Consider the following 21466-nt stretch of genomic DNA (forward strand, 5'->3'; position numbering starts at 1 on the left):
TGAAAAAGAAAGCATTGCTGTGGCATAAAAAATAACGGGCATTTATTACTTAGACTTATTTTTGAGTAGGTATATTATACGTTTAGTTGAAGATTGAACTATTACGCACATGAGAGTAAATGTTTGCTCAAACATCTTAAGAATTTAGAATGCCACAGTCTATTTCCGAAATAGAATTTTCTAAATGTTTATATGACAACTTTGGTCAGTGGTTTTAGATATTTAGTTTTAGCCGATTAATAGCTGAATTAGTTCAGATTGGGGAGCGATAAGTACATTTTGAAAACTTGATAGGAGTAACATAAAGGAGAGTATGATTCGCAAGGACCCAGAATGTGGGTTACACCTTTCGTTACTGGTATTTCGCGTGATTCCGATCCAGTGGTAGATTTAGCGAAGCATTGCTTTTGGTACTGCTGGTGTGAGCAAGTCCTCCCAGGTTAAGCCATTCGTAATTCGAGTTCACCTAAAAGCCACGCGTAGCAGAAAATTCTCCTTTAGGTTAGCAGAGATTCAGTAGGAAAAAAGTTATTGAGTATCAAGATAGGCACACTGCGTGTCGACCTGAGGGGGTGAGGCCGCGCGGCGCGCTACCAGCACTCTAGCGCGCTGCCGTGGAGTAAATAGAGCGACCGGTCGACGGTGTATCGCGTCCCGACCCGGCAGGCTGGTTCTGGTCCAGCGGGGTATTCCGGGACACCAGCGGCACCGTCTGGGCGCACCGACGGGCTGCCGTACCGAGACGGCCGACGTTTCAGAGCCTTCGATTCGCCTCGAAGGCTCCATCGGCTGGGCGTCCTTGGGGTGAGCCGCGCCGTCTGGTTGTAGTGTTGACCGCGGTAGCACCCCTTTTGCGCGGGGACCTCGTAGGAGGTTCGGCCCTCTAACCGAAAAAAAAAAAAGGCACACTGCGTGCGACCTCAAATGTGGTGAAGTGTTGCAAATAATCCGAATAGTAATTCGTATCTCTCTCTTCGATCGGTTCCTCACTGCTGAGGATCGTGACTCCGTCCGATTTCGTCAACCAACTGTCTCCATCGATCCCGCCCTGCAGCCCGGTGGAGTGCGTCGCTGATAGTGTATTCGTAATTCGTATAACAAAATTAAATACAATTAAATAATAAATTTCAGAAACATTTTGAAATCCTTGAATTTTACTACAGCGATTACAATCAATGTCATTGTTATACATTGTATTTTTTTTAATTGCCTATTGTTGCGTAACATCGCTAGGATTATGTTCGTCGTAATTTTTCTCAGAGAGATGATCATAAAATCGCAGATACAATGGCTGAATTGTTGCGAAAACAAAAACTTGGTCGAAAGAGTCTCATAAAACATTAGATGAAAAGTATTTAACTTAAGCAAAACTGAAAGTGTTTCCATCAGTACATACCAACATAGTCATTTGACTCACAAATGCAGCGTTGAAAGTGTTCATCAGTTCTCGTATCATCGGCCTTTTAATTAATGTATTAATTGAGAAATGCACTCGTGTGAGCTCGTGTATATGAATAATTGCGCGCAAGACTCTCAATTGTCATTTCTGATAATTTAGAGTGACGTTTTTTAATCGAAGTTTACTTTCGTCACCTATTAATACGCTTTTATTAGCTTGAGAAGTAGGTATGTATGTTTGTAACGGATTCTTTGAATATGATTTTGACCCCTTCAAAATGTCGGATTAACTAGAAATTTGGTATACTTATTAAGGACCGATGACAATTCAATACTAAAAAAATTTGAAAAAATTGAAATTCAACTAAGAAATGAAAAATAAATAATAGTTTAAAATTTTTTTGTTATTTTGTTAGTTTTTTGGAACTATTATTTACTTTTTTTATTCATTTTATTGATTATATTTACATCATTTTAAGAATTAAGAAACCTCGACCACGCTTTGCTCTGGCTTTTTTTAAATACTCAAAGGCCTTTCCAGCTTCGCTAGGTGAGGTTGGCGATTGCGGGCTCAGCTAGGGCGGGTGGGATTTCTTAATAGCTGCCTAAGCACCTCCGAAGGAGACCTCACAGATTTTCTCGAATGCATCTACTACCGGATCGGAATCGCGATCCCCTTAAAAGATCCGGCGATAATTTCAGATACATCACTACATAGTATAAAACAAAGTCGCTTTCTCTGTCCCTATATCTGTCCCTATGTATGCTTAAATCTTTAAAACTACGCAACGGATTTTGATGCGTTTTTTTTTTAATAGATAGAGTGATTGAAGAGGAAGGTTTATATGTATACTAACATCCATTAAATAGTGGAGAAATCAATAATAAATTACAGTTTCCGAAGCGAAGCGAGGGCGGGTCGCTAGTTAATAATACATTTAGTATCGCAAAGTACCAATTTCCAAGCACGTCATCTATTGTCCGTGATTAGTAAGTTTTGCTAAAATTAAAGTATTCCCTTGAACCCTCCAACAGTTCCAAAAAACATTAAAGAAGGAAGTTCTATCCAGAATTTGATATCAAACAGGAACAACAACTAAACATGAAGGTCTTCTTAATTTTTCCAAGTCAATGATTGGCCAAAATACATTTTTTTGTAGTAGGTACCTCCCCGGAGCATTATATTTAGGACCTAATCTCAAAGGCTTAAAGTAAGTTTCGCGTTGCCTCAAATAAAACTACATGACTAGATTTCGTCATGCACACACGTGGCGTCCGCACATGTATTAATGATGTACGCTAATAACGTTCAATGAATGTAGTCATTCACTTTTGTTTCAAATGAACATTGAGTTCTCTGTTTTTGTCTATTCGATAACACACACAATTTTTTGAATTCAAAATAGTGAACGCGATACGTAATTCCGAAAGTACATTAAAGTTCACGTGCTCATCGCTAGGGCCATAGCTTGTAGCCATTTATAGGAGAGAGAGAGAGAGAGAGTATTCTTTTCTTTTTTTTTTTTTTTCTACTTTAACACCTGCGATCAGTCGCCAGGTATTCTTTATTGTACATCAAAAAACAAATAAACAGTGCGATACATTAAACACAAAAAAGTACAATTGGCGGTCTTATCGCTAAGAGCGATCTCTTCCAGACAACCATCAGGTCGACAAGAATCATTTGGAAACGAACCACGCGCGGTGTACCAATCCAGTGAAATACATATGCATATATATGTACACATACATACATACATATATCCGTAAATATACATACAATTAATACACAATATATTATAATGTAATAATAATTATAAAAAAAAGGGAAAAAATTAAAAATGTTGGTTCTTTACACATAAATAAGAATAAGCAATTTACATATAAAAGATACTTAAAATACCTTGAAACATATACGATTGAAGTAGATACCAATTTCAGAAATCTACCTTATCACATATTAAACTGGTTGACTAATATTCTAAGTCTAAGGAGTCTAAAAACCAAACCTAGTTTCAATTAAGTTAGCACATTCAGGCAAATGCTGATTTAAGAGGCACCGGTGTGCTTGCTTTATAGTAAATAAGTACTTTATGGCTTATAATATTGGAGCTTAGCTAGATGTTCGCAGATATATTAGGTTTTTTTTTATTGCTTTGATAGGTGGACGAGCTCACAGACCACCTGGTGATAAATGGTTACTGGAGCCCATAGACATCTACGACGTAAATGCATCACCCAAATAGGCAGGGTGGTGGTACATACCCGTGCGGACTCACAAGAGGTCACAAAGCACTTGAAGCCCGCATTCCGTATACAGTTGAAAGTAATTATTAGAATACTTTTATTGTTTCAATTCAGAAGACCTAACTTATAATTAAATTAAATAAATAAAAACATATGATTTTGAAAATCTTTATATTAGATTGAATCGTCGATTACCAGTAAGTATTTATCCGTTTCCCTATTAATTAGCAATATTTTTCAAAGAAAAAATTAAATTAATTCGTTTTTCTTTTATCGAACCGTATAAAGGATTCATAAAAGAAAATTAATATGTATAATAAATATGTCCTCTACTTAAATAAGACATTAATCATTCAAGGTTCAAGGTTACAAACGAAGAGCCATTTTGACCTTCGTATTAACAACAAATCATTACTTCGAAGAAGTCCATTAATACTGTTTGTTTACAAATAGTCCAAAATGTAATTTAGTAATAATGATGTCTCTTCATTTTAATAGAATATGTTTGCACTTTAACTAACTTAATCTAGTTCACGATTGAAAGTTTAATAAGTTGTGGGTTAGTTTAGAAAAACTCCCTTCGTTCCTGTTTAACCTATTCAACATTGCCTAGCGCGAGCAGGACGAAATATATAAATAAATCATTCTTAAACACGCGTGCTCATAGACTATTTGACAAACAGAGCTGAACCGTGCACTGCGGAAGTTAGAATTTACTGCCGATTTCGAATGCTAATTCGGGTGGGTCAGTTACCCGGAGCGACATTTCGGGAAAATGTTTTGCTTCTAAGAAATGGAGGGAAGAATTATATGACGCGGCTCAAATGACGCCATGTTTAATTGAATGTAAGCGAAACGAGGAATTTTAATTTTGATCTTATCGTTTAAGGTGAATTCGATTCTTTTTTTATTGTAGTGGAAGAGCCATTATTTAGATAAATAAAAACAATTATTTATTTAGTTTTAATAATTAAAAAAAAAAAAACATCTACATGGGTCAACAAGCTCACGATTCTCTTGGTACATATTAAGTACTTATCGTCTCAATAATACCATAATATTGACGATTGTCAACTCAAATAGAAACACACAACGACGTCGGGGCACATAACGCATTGATTAAATGAAGATATGAGTGGATGAAGGGGATAGGATATAATACAATTTGTTAACTTTGAGAAAACGGGCAACAAATTTTTGTTACTTGTAGTTTTCTTCGTACGTAGCTCCATCATCACATGCAATTTCTAAAAATAGCGTTTACACCCGCAGTTTTAAGGTCTAATGTGGTTTATAGGCACATAGCACTTTCATTAAATGTAAAAACTAAAAAATCTTAAAAATGGTACTTAACACCTTCATCCAATCATGTCTTTAATTGTATTACATTAATAATTACATTACCTGTGTGGATTTTTGTCGATTTCCTCGACTCGAATTAAATTTACGGTTTAAATTTGGTTTTTAATAGACGGTAGTAAGAACAATTTTCGAATGTCGAAAGTCGACCTTGACCACAAAAACTTTTAATAATTCGAAACTACAGAAATAATAATAATGATAGAAATTAGATTTTAAACCGTATCAGTACTTTTAATTATTCCGTTCTGGAGTCGACAATCCATTTATTGACATCAAACGAATATCCAATTTTTAATCATAGATCGGCTAACAGATAATTTAATATCCAAAAACTTCTCCGAATTTAAATATTATCTTGAACAATCATTTATACGTATTGCTGTTTCAGTAATGCCAGAGAACTACAAAATAAACAAAAAATCGAATTATAGTATTACGAAAAAAATAAAACAAAATAATTTACATTAATTTCAAGAAATATGTTTATCATTATAATAAGTATTTATTGTAAGCCGGTAATATTATTTCTTCTTCTCCATCGTGTCACTCTTGACAGAGTGGTCGTGATCGTCATGTAGTGATGGAAGGGGCAGATTTGATTATTATTATAAGTAGGCTAAAGAGAAGTATATTTTTTTCCATTTAACTATGCTAATATCTCTGTTTATTGGTGGTACGCTCAGTGACCGAGTGGAAGTGTCACGTTCTAATAGATTCACACTTTCCGCACACAACGTTAAGCAACGAACGCGAAAGGCGGCAAATTATGCAGTAACCGTTGTAAGGAAAGTACTTATGTGTAACATTATTATAGTTTTATGCCGGCCACTGACATACGCGCAAATATTCGTACATTGTACGCTTCCTCCTACACTTGTTTACGAATGTCTCGCGAATTTCTCCTCCTTTTTAATTCGTCAATAGAACATTGAAGAGAAACAGAGTTTTGAATTCTTTCCCAGACATCATTAACAGCCATGCTGTTTTTATGGGATTTCTTTTGATGAAGATACGCTACACAGTAGACGTCACGAACTATGAAAATGGCGATACGTCCGTTACCTTCGCAATTGTCGGCGCAACTGGGCAAACGAATGTGTGGGAGACTACGCGAAGGTTCGCGGTTCGCGCGCTTTGATGTCTGTTAAAAAAACCGACACAGCTTGGAAAACCACGAATGTAGCGAAAACTTTGCATAATCATTCGCAAATGTCGTCCTACACTTGCGGGTTTGCGTATTCGTGCGCATGTGAGTGACCGGTGTTATACGCAGATACGCAACTTCAAGGAATCTTTATTTACAATAAAGACCGTTCGTATTCAAAGGTAGCCGAAGAAAAAACAAAATATAGCACCCTTTGTATGATACATTTTTTTACTAGTCTTATTTCAAATGTGCCTGTGTATTTAAGGTTGCCATGATAAGTTTTCTCTTTCTGAGTTCAGCTCGTCTTTTATTATATCTATGTAACTCTGAATTAAATGTTTGAAGATCCGAAATATGATTACGTTTTTGATATTTGCCATTTTTCGATCCGACCTAGCTTCAAGCGACATGATTCTTTTTGCACTTGGAAACAAGACCACTCTAACCTTCAAGCTGGTGGGCATGATTATATCGCGGCTAGAACTTATCTGTCTATAAAAAAAATACTAACGGCTCTACAAAACACCGTAGCACAAGTAAATTATGAGGAGATGAATTTGTTTAAACTCTATATTGATGAGATGAATAAGGAATATTACTTTTCAGTTGTTTAGGCAATTCAGTCTACCAGCCTATTCCCAAAATAAAATCTGAGACAAGTGCATCGAATACTCAGAATGTTGTTCCCCAACCAATAATGTTTCGTGGCATAGTGTATTAGGCATATAATGCTCAAATGTAATAGATAGACGTAACACGGGTTGCACAACGCTGTTTTGAGAAGTTAATTGCTTGTTAATTTTTTGTTTGTACATGTTTAAGTACATTATTGTGTATGACTCACGGAGTAATTGCATTTTTGGCTTACGTAAACGTTTGATATATGATTTTCGAGCTGCTTAATCAATAATGTCGCACTGGATTGTCTTCAATCGACGAGTAAATTAATCCACAGACACAGCCCACTGAGTTTCTCGCCGGATCTTCTCAGTGGGTCGCGTTTCCGATCCGGTGGCAGATTCTGCGAAGCACGGCTCTTGATAGGGTTCGTGTTTAGCAACGTCGTCAGCTTTGAGCCCCGCGAGCTCACCTACCAGCTCGGCGAATCTAGAATAGCCCCTCGAGTTTACTAGAATAGGTAGGAAAAAAAATTACAATCCTTTAATGTATTTTATTTTGTTTTCATTTTAAGTTATTTCGCCCTGTTTGGATTAAAGTCGGACGAGCTGGCAATTTTATCTTCCGCGCGATATTAGGTGATCACATAACTCATAGACCGCAGTGAGTAACGCTACGAACCTTGAGACATGAGGTAGAAATCGAAATTGCTTTCAAACCAGAATGCATAGTTCACACATATGTACTTAGATCACAGTAGTTCAAGATGAATGTTTTCTAAAAGTCTTTATGTAGTTCGTGCGAGGACTAAATGTGAACTAAAACGTTATAAGATTCATTTTATTTCGAAAATATTATTATAAGTGAGCAATTTGATTACTTCTGTACAGATACTGCGCAGGCAAATGCAATCACATCAACTAGATTTTCCATCTATGGTTAAATAAATATTTTTATTCATTTATTGCTTATTTCTTAGATGGGTGGACGAGCTTACAGCCCACCTGGTGTTAAGTGTTTACTGGAGCCCATAGACATCTACAACGTAAATGCGCCACCCACCTTGAGATATGAGTTCTAAGGTCTCGTTACGACGGCTGCCCCCCCTTCAAACCGAAACGCATTACTGCTTCACGGCAGAAATAGACAGGGCGGTGGTACCTACCCGTGCGGATTCAAGAGGTCCTACCACCATTAAGTTAATTTAATTAACAATAGAAATATCTAAATGTTAAAAAACCTGCACAACTGTATTATTAAGTTCATTGAACTCGAAAAGGTCTTAACAACGAAACAAACTGAAAATCGAATCAATCTCAGTAACGCTAATGAGCTATTTCCATTATTTAATTTCCGACGTATTTCGTGATGCTACTAATAGACCACGGGATCGTAGTTGAAAGTGCGAAGCGAGCGAACGAATGGAAAAAACAGAGTATGGCCGGCTGTATTGATCAAAATATAATACATACATATACTGAGAATTGTTTTTTTTTATTGCCTGGATGTGTGGACGAGCTCACAGCCCACCTGTTGTTAAGTGGTTACTGGAACCCATAGACATCTACAACGTAAATGCGCCACACACCTTGAGATATAAGTTCTAAGGTCTCAGTATAGTTACAACAGCTGCCCCACCCTTCAAACCGAAATGCATTACTGCTTCACGGCAGAAATAGGCGGGGCGGTGGTACCTACCCGTGCGGACTCACAAGAGGTCCTACCACCAGTAATTACGCAAATTATAATTTTGCGGGTTTGATTTTTATTGCACGATGTTATTCCTTCACCGTGGAAGTCAATCGTGAACTTTATCGAGTACGTATTTCATTAGAAAAATTGGTACCCGCCTGGGATTCGAACACCGGTGCATCGCTCATACACGAATGCACCGGACGTCTTAAATATCCTTTAGGCCACGACGACTGCGAACAAAATTGTTAATGAAAGTACGTTACGTAAATAAAGATGATATTAGGATAAACATAATAATGTCAACATTTGTATTCAAGCATGATTTATGATAACAAGTGACAGTGAAAGGAGGCAAGTTGAATACTTATTGAACGTCAGCCATTGACTGATGAGGCCTATTCAGACTTAGGTCTTCAATCTTCACGGGTTCATCGAACTTTAATGTTGCAGATAATTTGTAACCTTTCAGTGCCGACACGAGTCTTGCGATTTTGCTTGGCTTTTATTGCCAAATCTTATAGTATAATTGGCGAAAAGGTTAAATTGTTTGTCAATTATTGTGAGCTATTCTTGTCAACCTTACACATAGTATATGCTTAAGACTATGGTCTATGGGCTCCAGTAACCACTTAACACCAGGTGGGCGGTGTGCTCGTCCACCCATCTAAGTAATAAATAAATAAAACGTGAACTGTAAATATACAATATCTACAAGGTGTATTAATGCGTTATCGAAATGGAAGACTTTGCAATTGAAATCGCTTTAGAGACATAATTAAGTTTCGTAATTTAATTACGTACACTATCTATGTTATGCCCTTGGATATTCCACGGTAATTAGATATATAAATAATGTCGGATACCCATCCAGATTTCAAGAGGGTTTTAGTGGGGACATCAACCCCAATCTTGATTTTCGAAATTCGAGCAACATTTTTACGAAACTGTAAATAAAAATTAACCAACTCGGTGGGCCTGTTGTGCCGAGGGTCGAGGATTCGATTCCCACATTTGGCAAATATTCGTGTGATGAACAGGTTTGTTTGTTTTTTTCTTTTTTCCTTCCTAAGCTGGTGGTCTAGAGAGACCATATTAACGTAACCTTGACTAGTAGGTGAGCTCACGGGACTCGAACCTGATGATGTTGCTAGCACGAACCCTAGCAAGAGCCGTTCTTCGCAGAATCTACCACCGGATCGGAAACGCGACCCACTGAGAAGATCCGGCGAGAAACTCAGTGGGCTAAGCTGAAGTCTATTGAACTATATATGTATATACTTAAACGTATATAAGTATGTACAGTATATGTCAGTCTCCGGTACCCATAACACAGGGAATCCTAATTTGGAGCGGATGACCGTGCGTCATTTTTTTCCAGTTATTAATTTATATAAAACAAAAACAATAACATCATTACAATAGTGTTTGTTACGTATTGTTGTAATATACAAAATTTAGTAACATAATAAGTTAGTGAGACTGTGACTCATCCCAACAGACAGTGGTGGAATTCTCACAAAACAAAAGTGTTTGTGTGAATCACTTTATAAAAACCAATGCGAGAGCTGCATTTTTTTAGTTTCAAAGGGATACACTAAATATTTGTCTCGTACTCCACACCGCCAGTGGCAGAAACAGATGGAGAAAATTAGTCAGAGAGAATGCGATACTGAAGGATGGTCACGACCTTCAGCATTCAGGAATATATACGGCGCAAGAAGGACGTTGTACTGTAAACAATCTAGTATACTTCATTGAAAGACAATCAATCATTCAATCTCGTATTTGATTTGTTAACACGTTGACCGTCGTATAGGTCACCGGTGGCCTACGCGGCGCACTGAAGTTTTTTTTATATATATATACTTTTATTGCTTATATGGGTGGACAAGCTCACAGTCCACCTGGTGTTAAGTGGTTACTGGAGCCCATAGACATCTACGACGTAAATGCGCCACTCACCTTGAGATATAAGTTATAAGGTTTCAAGTATAATTACAACGGCTGCCCCGCCCTTCAAACCGAAACGCATTACTGATTCACGGCAGAAATAGGTGGGGTGGCGGTACCTGCGCGCGGACTCACAAGTGGTCCTACCACCAGTATTATGTCGATTATGTAGATTTCTCTCTTCGATCCTCTTACTAAGGCGCCGGATTATCCGAAGATACTGAGATTAAATATATTTCTAAATGACCAAAGTGAGTAAAACGTACATTAAAAATGAACGACGGCAAACTTAGGCATTACAGTCATTACAGCCTTAGCAATAGAATTCAAGACCATGGAAGACTAACGTAATCTCTGCCGTCAATCTCCAAAATATGTTCCTTTTGTATTGAATTTATTCGTAATATTAGTAAAGTCAGATAGATTTTAGCATCTTACACATAATGTAAAGAGGCTTTAAGAAGTTAAAAAAAAAACGTTTTTGTAAATAATTAAGTGTCTTTAACTTGTTAATTAGTAACTTACTGATTTTGGATTTGGATGCAGATGTGAGTGATTCTTTTCATACCTAGAAAAAAGAAAAAAAGGATTAGTATTTTCTTAAGTAATAACAATACTAATAATTCATGTTCGTTTTTAATCTTGTTTGGGCTATTTTATATTTATTGGGGGTGGGACATCTTACTGGTGATAGGGAGTCTTGGGAGCTCGCTCACAAGCTTTCACGGGTATGTGCCTTGCCTATTTCTGCTGTGAAGCAGTAATGCGTTTCGGTTTGAAGGGTGGGGCACCCGTTATATTGGAAGAAACTGATACTTAGACGGAAGATGGGTGGCGGAATCTACGTTATTGATGACTATGGGCTCCCGTTAACACCACCTGGATCGTGAGTTCGTTCACCAATATAAACAATAAAAAATATACTGATTTAGACAAGAAATCACGGATTTAATTGATATTTCGGTCTAATATGTCAAAGGGAGGGCGGAACTCGAGTTGTGTTTCAGCCCTCCAACACCATGTAGATGGCGAGATCTTATATTCATCAGCAACAAAATGAACTTACGAGTAGAATACGGCCCTGAAAATCCCATTGTTTTTACATCTAACAAGCACGTGATTTACAATGATAGAATCGCACTAAATCATCCACGTGTTTTATACGAACGGTTTGTTTGCATAAAACTGGAATACATTGCGAATAACGCGAAACATTAAAGCTATGTGTATGATATGTATTGACGTAACATGTCAATCGGACATACAATCAACAAACACGTTTTATTATAGTCAGATGTACGTGCGCATTATTCATTTCTCTTTGACGTACGAAAACTAATGATGATCCAGAAAAATCGTTTTGGCATTTGCAAGTTTTGCTTTGAATTGAACATTGATCTTAGAATCTTAGAATTCTAATACTCACTCAATGAAAAGCAAAATTTTGTTGAGCAAGTATATTCCGAACAATGTTGTCAAATGTATAACGGAACTATGGATACAGATAAACATATCTGAGGATTTAGAAAACATAATGATAATTTCAATTATCAGTTTTGGAGAAATACATAAAGTAAATATAATTCGGTGGTGTAAGGAAATTGGAAATAAAATACCTATTATTTATAGGTTTCCTACCACGACTAGTGCTATCACCTTTTATAGTCTTAAACTAGCCAGTGGTAAGAATCCATTAAATAGCATGTATAATGTAGATAAAATACATATATAAAAATTTGGGAAACTCATTAGCTAAGTCTAAGTACTACTTCTGTGTGTTTTTATTTATTTATTTTTTTATTGCTTAGATGGGTGGACGAGCTCACAGCCCATCTGGTGTTAAGTGGTCACTGGAGTCCATAGACATCTACAACATAAATGCGCCACCCACCTTGAGATATTAGTTCTAAGGTCTCAGTATAGTCACAACGGCTGCCCCAATTTTCAAACCGAAACGCATTACTGCTTCACGGCAGAAATAGGCAGGGTGGTGCCTACCCGTGCAAACTCACAAGAGGTCCTGCCAGCAGTTAGTGTTGGTAAGTATGAATTTCGTGAGCCTTCAATGTAATGCGAAGAGCTTAGGACGCTTCGCGCGCTACCTTCGAAACTTGAATCTTGCGCGTCAACTAATTCTTAGTTTTTGTTTTACATTGCGTACAATACCAATAAAATCATTCCATCGCGATTTTTGTTATTTTTAGACACCATCAGCACTTTAACTATATTTACTTTCGAGAATGGTCGCAATATCCTATATTAGACAAATAAGTGTATTAATCACAAGAGTATTTAAGCTCCAGCGAGTATATCAGTAGGAAGTGTGAAAATAGCCCCAGTGCGCGATAAATTAAAGAGCGGACGGTTAGCGTGGTATGGACATGTGATAGAGAGGATATGCATGTGACTAGGAGATGTATGGAAATGGTAGTGCAAGGTAAAGGGAAGAGGGCGACCGAAGAAGACGTGGATGGTGTGTGTGAAATTGTGAATGACGATATGAAGGAAAGAGGTTGAGATGACGGCAGATAGAGGAGAATGGAATAGAAAAATTCACTGTGCCGACCCCACCTGGTGGAACAAGGTTTCGGGGGTTGGTGCTTCCCGCTTCCGTAGGTTTAACCCGCGATTCCCTACAAGTGACCCCTGGGTGGTGCAAAACGGGAGCCGAATACATAATCGGTGGTAGGACTTGTCCGACTGGCTGGCGACCACCCTCCAACTAGAGTCCGCCGCCAAATAGCCTAGCTGTGTTCCGGCGTGTGGGTTGGAGAGCCAGTTCTATTCCTTCCCTTTCCCCTTCCTTGCTGGGGGTGAGTCTTGGTGACGCCTGGATCATGCGGAGCAGACGTGCGTGCGAGCTCGCGGGGCGTGATTGTTTGGCGGGGGTATAGGGAGACCTAGTGAAACGGTATCCGCTGCCGCCCGCCGGTCAGTAGGGGACCTGAACCCGGGTGTCTCTACTAAACTCCGCCCCGGGAAGCTGTCCCGCCAACCGGTGTAAAATCCTGTCGTGCGGTCGTCGTGCCGGAGTCGGAGACCGGAGTGGATCCCGGCGATCGTACGCAGGGTGGACTGGGGGCCCTTCCATGCCCTGCGTCAGTCTCTCACGCAACCCGTGGTCGAGCACGTACTATGTTCCGCGCTTCATTCAGGTGTTGCCTCGATCTCACCTCCAACATCCTACCTCTCCTAATCCTACTCTCCAGAAATAAAATTTATGAAGTCGAAAAAAAAGAAAAGGGTTTTACAGGCGGTTCCCCATTCCACATTTAATGTGGATTTCAGCAATGTCAGGGGCCTACATAGCAACCTTGACGCCGTACACCACCACCTTGAGACGGCGCAGCCTGCCCTGCTTTTTTTAACGGAGACGCAGATATCTGCTCCGGACGATACCTCATACCTTGAATACCCCGGCTACGTATTGGAGCACAACTTCCTACGTAAAGCCGGGGTGTGCGTATTCGTCCGGGCGGATGTCTGTTGTCGCCGTCTTCGGGGCCTCGAACAACGGGACCTGTCCCTATTGTGGCTGCGCGTGGATCACGGGGGCTGTATCCGAATCTACGCGTGCCTGTACAGGTCCCACAGCAGTGATGCAGGTTCAGCTCTGTTTGAGCATGTGCAAGAGGGGACTAACCGCGTGCTTGAGCAGTACCCATCTGCGGAGGTGGTGGTTCTTGGAGACTTTAACGCTCACCACCAAGAGTGGTTGGGGTCCAGAACCACTGACCTCCCGGGTCGGACTGCCTACGATTTCGCCTTGGCCTACGGCTTCTCCCAGCTGGTGACACAGCCCACCCGTGTCCCAGATATCGAGGGGCACGAGCCTTCTTTGTTGGACCTTCTGCTGACCACAGATCCGGCCGGATACAGTGTGGTGGTCGACGCTCCGCTAGGATCGTCTGATCACTGCCTCATTCGTGCTGCCGTACCACTCTCTCGTCCCGGTCGTCGAAGGACGACCGGGTATCGTAGAGTTTGGCGGTATATGTCAGCAGATTGGGATGGATTGCGTGAATTTTACGCATCCTACCCATGGGGGCGGTTCTGCTTTTCCTCTGCTGATCCTGACGTCTGTGCGGACCGTCTTAAAGACGTGGTGCTCCGGGGGATGGAATTGTTTATTCCCTCCTCTGAAGTGCCCGTTGGGGGTCGCAGCAGACCCTGGTATAACAATGCCAGTAGGGATGCTGCACACCTCAAGCGGTCCGCATACGTGGCATGGGATAATGCCAGGAGACGTCGGGATCCTAACATGTCAGGGGAAAGGCGGAAATATAACGCCGCTTCCAGGTCCTACAAGAAGATAATTGCCAAGGCGAAGTCGGAGCACGTTGCTAGAGTTGGCGAGCGATTAAAGAGCTATCCCTCCGGGAGCCGTGCTTTTTGGTCGCTCGCCAAAGCTGCAGAAGGAAACTTTTGCAGGTCTAGTCTCCCACCACTGCGCAAGTCCGATGACACTCTGGCCCACAGCGCGAAAGAGAAGGCTGACCTTCTGGTCAAACTCTTCGCCTCGAACTCGACTGTGGACGACGGGGGTGCCACTCCACCGAACATCCCCCAGTGTGATAGCTCCCTGCCGGATATCTGCTTCACACAGTGTGCAGTTAGGCGGGAGCTCCGACTCCTGGACGTCCATAAGTCGAGTGGGCCAGACGGCATCCCCGCAGTGGTTCTGAAAACGTGCGCCCCTGAGCTGACACCTGCGCTAACGCGTTTGTATCGCCTCTCTTATTGCGCTAACAGGGTTCCGTCTTCATGGAAGACCGCCCACGTCCACCCTATCCCCAAGAAGGGTGACCGGTCGGACCCGTCGAGCTATAGGCCTATCGCGATAACTTCCTTGCTTTCCAAGGTGATGGAGCGAATAATAAATACACAACTCCTGAAGTATCTTGAGGATCGCCAGCTGATCAGTGACCGACAGTACGGTTTCCGTCACGGTCGCTCAGCTGGCGATCTTCTTGTATACCTTACTCACAGGTGGGCTGAAGCCTTGGAGAGCAAGGGCGAGGCTCTTGCTGTGAGCCTTGATATCGCGAAGGCCTTCGACAGGGTCTGGCATAGGGCACTTCTATCGAAGCTACCATCTTACGGAATCCCTGAGGGTCTCTGCAAGTGGATCGCTAGCTTTTTGGATGGGCGGAGCATCACGGTCGTTGTAGACGGTGACTGTTCTGATACCATGACCATTAACGCTGGCGTTCCACAAGGTTCGGTGCTCTCCCCCACGCTTTTCATCCTGTATATCAATGACATGCTGTCTATTGATGGCATGCATTGCTATGCGGATGACAGCACGGGGGATGCGCGATATATCGGCCATCAGAGGCTCTCTCGGAGCGCGGTGCAAGAGAGACGATCAAAACTTGTGTCTGAAGTGGAGAACTCTCTGGGGCGAGTCTCCGAATGGGGTGAATTGAACTTGGTTCAATTCAACCCGATAAAGACACAAGTTTGCGCGTTCACTGCGAAGAAGGACCCCTTTGTCATGGCGCCGCAATTCCAAGGAGTATCCCTGCAACCTTCCAAGAGTATTGGGATACTTGGGGTCGACATTTCGAGCGATGTCCAGTTTCGGAGTCATTTGGAAGGCAAAGCCAAGTTGGCGTCCAAAATGCTGGGAGTCCTCAACAGAGCGAAGCGGTACTTCACGCCTGGACAAAGGCTTTTGCTTTATAAAGCACAAGTCCGGCCTCGCGTGGAGTACTGCTCCCATCTCTGGGCCGGGGCTCCCAAATACCAGCTTCTTCCATTTGACTCCATACAGAGGAGGGCCGTTCGGATTGTCGATAATCCCATTCTCACGGATCGTTTGGAGCCTCTGGGTCTGCGGAGGGACTTCGGTTCCCTCTGTATTTTGTACCGTATGTTCCATGGGGAGTGCTCTGAGGAATTGTTCGAGATGATACCGGCATCTCGTTTTTACCATCGCACCGCCCGCCACCGGAGTAGAGTTCATCCATACTACCTGGAGCCTCTGCGGTCATCCACAGTGCGTTTCCAGAGATCTTTTTTGCCACGTACCATCCGGCTATGGAATGAGCTCCCCTCCACGGTGTTTCCTGAGCGCTATGACATGTCCTTCTTCAAACGAGGCTTGTGGAGAGTATTAAGCGGTAGGCAGCGGCTTGGCTCTGCCCCTGGCATTGCTGAAGTCCATGGGCGACGGTAACCACTTACCATCAGGTGGGCCGTATGCTCGTCTGCCTACAAGGGCAATAAAAAAAAAAAAAAAAAAAAAAAAACAAAGAAGAAGAGTAGGTATTTAAACTCCAGCCATCTATACTATTGCGATTTGAAATCGTTATAGTCAAAAAGACAAGATGTCTTGTGTAAAAAAAATTTAGACATATTACTGAAGCACCGAAGCCCGCTGACAGTCAGATAACTTGGACAAAGTGATTGTGACGGACAAAGTAGAAGGAAAGAGACCCCCGCGGCCGATTACCTAGCCGTTGGTGTGATCAAATAACGGCTCTAACTGGGTCGCCAGTCGCAACCGCCATTCGAGAAGCTGAGGACCGGGCGAGATGGAAACAGCTCACGAGACAGGCCACGGTCAAGATTCAGGGACGCTCAGTAATGAAGAAAGCGACGAAGAAGAACTGAAGCACCCGGTCGTGAAATAACAGACGAACCAAGACCTACTATGCTTTTAAATATAAGAACCACAATCAGACCTTACCGTTTCCAGTCAATTTTTATCAGCCTTCTCTTCGAAAACTGAAAATGTACGTACACAAACTGACGGAAACGCGCCGCGTTCCTGAAACGATAAGTGTAAAATACCGAAACAAATATTCGAGTTCCGTTGTCGAAGCGGACCGTAACGAAACAATCTGAGTCATTAGCAATCACTCGGTACAGGGATCGGAAACACTCACTGTTAACCGGTTCGGATCACGACCACTTGTCGGAAGTGCGCACCGACGGTTTTTTTTTTTCGTTTTTTTTCGATGTGATTTTTTTATTACTAGAGGTCCCGCAGTAGTCGAAATTCGACTATAATTAATTGGAATTGTAAGTTTGTACACTATTATGATTGTATTTTATACTTTTATAATCACAAATTTCGCCAAGGCTACACTATAAAAAAATATTTATAAAGAAAAACAATATTTAATCTATTCTCAATTTGACCACAGACGTCAAGAACAAAAGTTTGACAATAAATAATATGCATGCGTGTGTGCGTCAAATACATGGTATGTAGTGTGTGTAATGTTTTATTTATTGATTTAATGTATCTTTTATGCATTATTAAAAAAAATATTAGCATTGTACACTTTTTCTCTATATTCTCTATAAGTGTTGAAAATTTCATACTCCTCCGTTCGCGCAATTTTCGTAAAAAGGGATACAAAGTTTTTGCTTCACGTATTAATATATAGATGCTTTTTTTTATTCTTTTTTGTACACACAGTTAATACAGTATAATAATTGCGAAAAGTTATAAAATGGCGAGCCTAACTCAACAATTGAGTTATCTACCAGCTGCCCGTTCTTAAGAGGGTGAGCTTTACATAGGTGGGTAGAAAAGTACAATCTAATCAATTTACTTATTGATACAGTACACAATAACAATAATAGTAACAATAATAAATAAAAACACTAATACATAACATCAGACTGTTATGTCTCCTCTTTAGCTTTAATTTTAGTATACAATCTAGATGTTGGCATTTTTTATATTCTACCGGCACGCTATGATGGCCGTTTTGACGTATGTCCACTCATGAAGTTTCGTATTAATAGTAACAACATTTGAAGGAGCAAATTGCTGTTCTTTATTGTCAATAGTGACGTGCAGTTAGTCCTAAAATTTATTGAATGTATATTATGTATGTAGAATACAAAATGTATTTATTACATTGATTTCTAAACTATTTATATTAGGGGGACCCTAACATTTATTTTTTATTTTTATAAGATTATAAATATTATGGGTGTACTTATTTACACAACTCGGAATTCGTTTTTCAAAATTCAAAATTAAAAAAAAATTAATACGATCGCTGGCCACACACTATTACCTCCGGCAAACTCGCATCACTGCTCTATACTTATAGATTTCATTATATTTTTTTCTAGAATAAATTGACATTTCACATACCTATTGTAATATGTCAAAACAGCCATCATAGCGTGCCGATAGTGTAATAGTTACCGTAAATTGTCATTAGCATACCAGTTCAAGATTAATAAGAATTAATTATGAAGAAGTGTATTTTCCAGATTTTTAAGTATGCTTTAAATCACAAATAATTTTTGCGCAAATAAACCCATCTTCACCGTGTGTATTGGTTATAGCGATTTTGGTCTTTTAACGATCATCATTACGAGTATTATGTCACTTTCTAAAGACTGCATATACTTCTGCTGTTCCATGGAAATTAATATTTAAGTAGTGTATTTGAGTCGACTATTATCAAAGCCGGCAATCTGACTTTTGGACAATGATTGGTAAATCAGAAAAACGAATTATTGACTTTGTATTCCATTGGCAGTCACAAAACTCTTCGGAACGATATCTTAGATAAATAACAGGTTAACTATTAACCTTTATTTAATGCAGGTTTTGAACCGTATTCTTTGAAGGAGACGATTATATTCAAATCAATCTGAATTGACATATCAATAAAATTTTTTTGTCCAAATGCACAGATTGCCACCTTTGATAATAGACGACTCATTTAGAAGAAAGTCAAAGACCAAAATTTGGCTAGTGTAATAGCCATCGGAAAGTTGAACTTGACCAAAACTAAACAACTAACAAAACACTTACAGAATCGATAGTTCTACCAATGTTATGATTGCACAACTCAATTTGCAAACGGCGGATAAAACAAACAATTCACACAAACACAAATATTGGCGTTACATCAACATTAATCACGCACGTAACGCACTTCATGAAGCCCTATCTTATACCGGTCACTCACATTCGCACGAATACGCATACCCGCAAGTGTAGGACGACATTTGCAAATGATTATGCAAAGTTTTCGCTGCATTCGTGGTTTTCCAAGCTGTGTCGGTTTTTTAACAGACATCAAAGCGCGTGAACCGCGATCCTTCGCAACATTGACGAATTAAAAAGGAGGAGAAATTCGTGAGACATTCGTAAACAAGTGTAGAAGGAAGCGTAAACGGGTTCGCAAATTAAGTACCGGACCCATTTGCACAGCCGCTAAGTTTGCGAATGAATGTTTGACGGCCCTTCACATGCGCGCAAATATTCGTACATTGTACGAATCAGCCGGCCACTCAGTACGTGTACTGAGTGGCCGTGGCATTAGAGACAGACAGTGGCTGATACAAGATACGCGAGTGAACCAACTCCTCAGTACGAATTATTTAGTTCGAATGTGATTAGAATTACGTAGCTATTGGAATATCGAGTGGCCTTTTGTACAAAAAAATCTCTTTTTCATATTTCTTAGAAGCAAACCAATCGTTAGTTAATGGTCATAGTAGTTTTTTAGGTACCACCACCCTGCCTATTTTAGCCGTGAAGCAGTAACGCGTTTCGGTTTGAAGGGTGGGGGCAGCCGTTGTAACTATACTGGAGACCTTAGAACTTATATCTCGAAGTGGCTGGCGCATTTACTTTGTAGATGACTATGAGCTTCAGTAACCACTTAACACCAGGTGGGCTGTGAGCTCGTCCACCCAACTAAGCGATAAAAAAAAGTCAAATACCTAAATATTTTGCTGTAAATTTCAAATCTTGTAAAAAACTTACTTTTAAGTGGGTGTCGATTATGAACGTTAATTAAGAATTTTCTAATCCGAATTTGGTATCGATTAACTGTAATTTATGTAATTGACATAAATCATGACTCGTTATCTCCGATGAAGTAACAAATTGATGCTGATAATCTCTAGTCACTATAAATTTTACTATAAACATTAATCATAAAGCAATCAGATATTTACGTTCGAAGTGAACTAATAACTGAATAATATTCACAAGTATAGGTTGCCTATGAACACAATAATTGTTTGTTTAAATTGATATTTTATTTTTGTGGCTGCTTGAACAGTTTATATTTTCTAGTATCTATTTCTCATCTTACCTAGTATCTACTTTAGCAAATAAATGTAGATATACATAGTACAAGAATTATAGCCTAATGTTTATTTTCGTCACTTTAATATCGTATTTATATGGATACTAGTCAAACCCATACATACACACATCGACTTCAGATAGATAGAACATTGATTGCAAATTTTAAGTTTCCAAATTTCAAAATTTGGCAAACCGAAGTTTGGTAAGCTGACTAGAGAATCAGCAACATTTAGAACGGTTTGTGTGTGGTTGGCATATACGTTAAATACGAACACTGTAGTGAAATAAAAATATCTGGATTCACGCCGTATATTCGAGCTGAAAATCCTGAACGTTAAAAATTGTGTCAAACAACAATTTCCGTGGTTAAATTACAGGCTAAATTACAGCTTTTTGAATAAACGAAAGAAGTTTTTTTTTTGCATTTAGTATTTGAAATTCTAAATGTTTAGCGTAAAGCATTATAATTATAAAATGCCAATCAGATCAAACAAAAACGAATGAAGCAAAAGAAAAACTAAAAGAAGAAACAGAAAAAGTCCCTTCCTATGGCACGTATAATGGATAAGTGGACATACAATGCAAAGAGGGCAAACAAGCGGCCAGTTGTAAATGTAATGCCAAATACCTATGCAAGCATCATAAGAGGGTATGCTGAGTCGACCTAAACGCAATGTGGGATAAGGGTAAAAAGAAGAAGAATTACATACTACTTGAACATAAATGGATAACGAAGATTAATTTGGGAGGTTACTTATAAATCCCTATTTCTTCAGTAAATTAACATATCGTGACATCCGAACTAAAATGAAACCAATTGGAATATCACGGTGACTAATTCCTTGCGCGGCACTTCACCTAATTGTTAATTTAGTGAAATCTGTGCCAATATGTATCATTATCTATGGCATTTTTACGATTATCGTACCACAAATCAAGAACACCACTACTTGTATTAGTCTTCT

The 21466-nt window shown here is 39.8% G+C and overlaps 1 protein-coding gene and 1 long non-coding RNA gene across 14 annotated transcripts in view; both read right to left on the reverse strand.

Moving 5' to 3' along the window:
* LOC134199554 (uncharacterized) overlaps positions 1 to 10979 on the reverse strand; it is a 32726-nt gene extending 21747 nt beyond the window's left edge. The window contains exon 1 of the long non-coding RNA XR_009974099.1: positions 10943 to 10979. This is a non-coding gene — a long non-coding RNA (uncharacterized LOC134199554). The remainder of the gene's footprint in view (positions 1 to 10942) is intronic.
* Positions 1 to 21466, reverse strand: part of LOC101741553 (rho GTPase-activating protein 21) — a 453498-nt gene that overhangs the window by 200939 nt on the left and 231093 nt on the right. The gene's annotated exons all lie outside the window — the stretch shown is intronic.

Source organism: Bombyx mori, chromosome 10 (genome assembly GCF_030269925.1).
Source record: "Bombyx mori chromosome 10, ASM3026992v2".
Classification (NCBI taxonomy): domain Eukaryota; kingdom Metazoa; phylum Arthropoda; class Insecta; order Lepidoptera; family Bombycidae; genus Bombyx; species Bombyx mori.